At 36.7% G+C, this 3,451-nt stretch overlaps 1 protein-coding gene across 2 annotated transcripts in view; it reads left to right on the top strand.

The window, feature by feature from the left end:
* The window catches only part of LOC106872851 (solute carrier organic anion transporter family member 1C1), a 45,968-nt gene that overhangs the window by 5,548 nt on the left and 36,969 nt on the right, over positions 1–3,451 (top strand). The gene's annotated exons all lie outside the window — the stretch shown is intronic.

Below are 3,451 nucleotides of genomic sequence, written 5' to 3'. Positions count from 1 at the left end.
GTAACATAAATAACGACCCTTCATCAGTTGTAGGCTGCCTTCTCTACTCCTCTTTTCGAGCATTGAACGACAATATGTGTATATATATATATATATATATATATATATATATAAGCAAAGTAGCTAGTCAAGAAAATCTCTGTAAGAGATGATTAAAGTAACGTTTGCTACCACTTAAACGAAGCTGTTCCGTAGGACATTACTGCTATTTTTACTCCGTTCTCTAGTGGTATTTATCGTATGCTTTCATAATTTACCACGAAGGTTTGTGGTCTGTGTAACTAGTGACTTTTAAAATGATAGAGAATGATTTGGGGAATTCATTCAGTACTTAGCCGATAGTTCGAAACACCTGAGAAGATTTGTAAGGGCGTTACACACCTCTCTTCTACCGACTAGCTCTTCACTAACCCATCGTGTATCTATGATACCCTTCCAATCTCTCACTGGCACCAAAGAGCGTGATGTTCGAAGAAACACTCTAAATTCCTTCTCTAACCCTAACCCTAACCCTAATCCTAACCCATTCCTGTAGGGGCTTTGACGGTTACTATTCGGAAAATATGGCCTTCAGTAGTGGTCACGGCCAGCACTACTTATTTATGTTCTGAGTCCAGGAAGAGTCCATATTGCGAATTTTAGGTCTTTCCTAAAGAAAACAGCCTCTAAACCTCCGGTTTCCCTGTTAGTTAATTACTTAAGAGCAATCCGTCGGTTACGACGACGAGGGTCCCAGCTGATGCGATCAATGGAACAGCCTTGCTCATGAAATTAACGTTCAAGTAGCTGAGCATTCCGCAGACACGAGTAGCCTTAACCTAGTTCTCAGGGAGATTCAGCATGACACAGAGTGTGATAAGACTGGCCCCTTGAAATACAGGTACAACTCATTTTTGCCAGCTGAGTGGACTGGAGCAACGTGAAATAAAGGGTCTTGCTCAAGGACACAACGCGTCGCCGGGAATTGAACCCACCACCTTACGATCGTAAAACAAATGCCCTAAATACTAAGCCACGCACCTTCATAGTTAATTACTTAACTACACAAGCGCATACATGTATGCTTAGACGCATTCACCGACGTGCGAGCAAACTAATTAAGAGAACAGAGAAGCGCAGCAAAATCGTCGACGACATTCGGAGTGAATTATGATAGGAAAAGAAAATATGACGAAGGATGAATAGAAACAACTTTTTGGTCGTCAACTTTCGTAAACATTGTTTAACACTTTTTGTAATAAATGACAGAATGTTTCATAAGAGATAATGTATCGTGTAGTTTTATATAGCGATTACTGTGTTTGTATGAGAGACTGCTGAAACTCTGCCGAATAACCTCCTTTTCACGCCTAAGTAACTTTTCAACGGAAGGAAGAACACAAATGAGATGATGATATCAATGTTAATTGCGTTATACTAGACGTGATGATGTCCATGTATTAAAATAACATTCTTGGATTTATCTACACTTTATCTTAAACGATTCCTTATATTTTACTCGTGAATAAGCACATAGACACAGGTATAGGCCTGTGTGCGCGCACACATTCACACATCCACGCGCACGTACACATAACATAAACGCAAATGAACTAATATACATGCCTATGCACCTCTGGCATACACACTAAAACTCACATAAAAACACATAAAGGTCACCCAACCACACACACACACACACACACACACACACACACACACACACACACACACACACACACACACATACATACATTCACACCACGCACACATCCACAAACTCGCATATGACACACATAAATGTTTCCAAAAAGCCACTCATCCTACGTAACGAGCGAATATTCATTATTAGAGTCCAATTATTCTTTCACCTAGTTCTAGCTGTTTTCCTAGATTTGTGACAGTTTAGCAATTGCAAACATTATTTTCCGTCGACATTCAAAAATTTCCTGATAAAACTTAAGTGACACCAAAAGTAGGACAGGAAAAACTTCAGAACGTGGAAACATCAAAATAGGACAGTAAAATTTATAAAGAAGAACGCAGAAGTATACAATTAGCCACAGCTATCACAATCTTAGTGAAAGTATCAAAATCTTATAAAGCACAAAATGTATGTCACACGATATACCACATATGAATATATACCACGTATATTGTATGATATATGACAATATACCACGTATATCAATACTACTGAAAGTGGTGGCCCGTGGACTGGTGCCAGTCCGCGAGCCATCAGCTGCCGGTACGCGGCGAGTTTCCAGAAAAGAAAGAAACATTATAAAATGCTTATAAAATGCTTATATAATATTGTATTGTTTGTTTACAAAATAAATATACCATAAAAGAAAATTGTCAGCTTTTATTATATTCATTATATATATTGTTTCCGATATAAATTAATATTACTAAGAAATATTACCGGTCCCTGGCAAGACGTATATTACATACCATATTACAATATGCCAGAATATATTCTGTTTTACTCTAGGCACAAGGCTCGAAATTTTGGATGAGGAAGTCGATTAGATCGACCTCACTACGCAACTGGTACTTAATTTATCGACTCCAAAAAGATGAAAGGCAAAGTCGACATCGGCGGAATTTGAACTCAGAACGTAAAGACAGACAAAATACCACTATGCATTTCGCCTGGAGTGCTAAAGATTCTGCCAGCTCACCACCTTAATATACTAGAATATATCATATTATATATCTCTTCATATATTACAAAATATCATTAATAGATTCCTATAACATATATAATATATCATGCTATAATATTATGTTATGTATTACGTAATATATCACATATCACAATATATATACATTGCAATTTAAGACTCTGATATATTTCCTAATATGTTAAGGTTGCATAACGAATTATGGTGTCCCTGCCAGCAATAATTATCTACGTACCAGTTGCCAGAAATGTGTTTGGATATGTAAAAGTTGGATATGTAAAATTGCGTTAAACCGCTACATTTGGTGGCCATGAAGCAATACGTTGGTGAAACGGGAGCAATCAAGTCCTCAAATATGCATCTACTTTCATTACCTATTTTTCTGTCTTCGATCGCATTGTAGACGTATTCATATACGAAACATCATAACTTTCAGCGATGGCTCTAGTTTCTATAGAAATCTGAAGAGATTATCATTTGGTAATCACTAATTATAAAGTTCTGTTGCGACATAAAACGATCAGCCGCAATTAACCAGACAGTAATTAACAAGTTGACGACAAGTAAATTGTATCTATAAAATGTTCTTGTTAGGACATGTTAGTCAAAGCAGATATTTGTGGATGTTTGTTCTGAGATCTTGAATCAGATATTTTTTTTTTTTTTTTGAAAATGCTCCTATAATTCCTCAGGAACAGTAAACTTTAATACTTGTAGCTACTGTTGTTGTTGTTGTTGTTGTTCCTCTTCTTCTTCTTCTTCTTCTTCTTCTTCTTCTTCTTCTT

This window comes from Octopus bimaculoides, chromosome 3, assembly GCF_001194135.2.
Source record: "Octopus bimaculoides isolate UCB-OBI-ISO-001 chromosome 3, ASM119413v2, whole genome shotgun sequence".
Lineage (NCBI taxonomy): Eukaryota > Metazoa > Mollusca > Cephalopoda > Octopoda > Octopodidae > Octopus > Octopus bimaculoides.
Note: the sequence above shows the minus strand (reverse complement) of the source record. Positions and strands in the feature narration are given on the sequence as shown.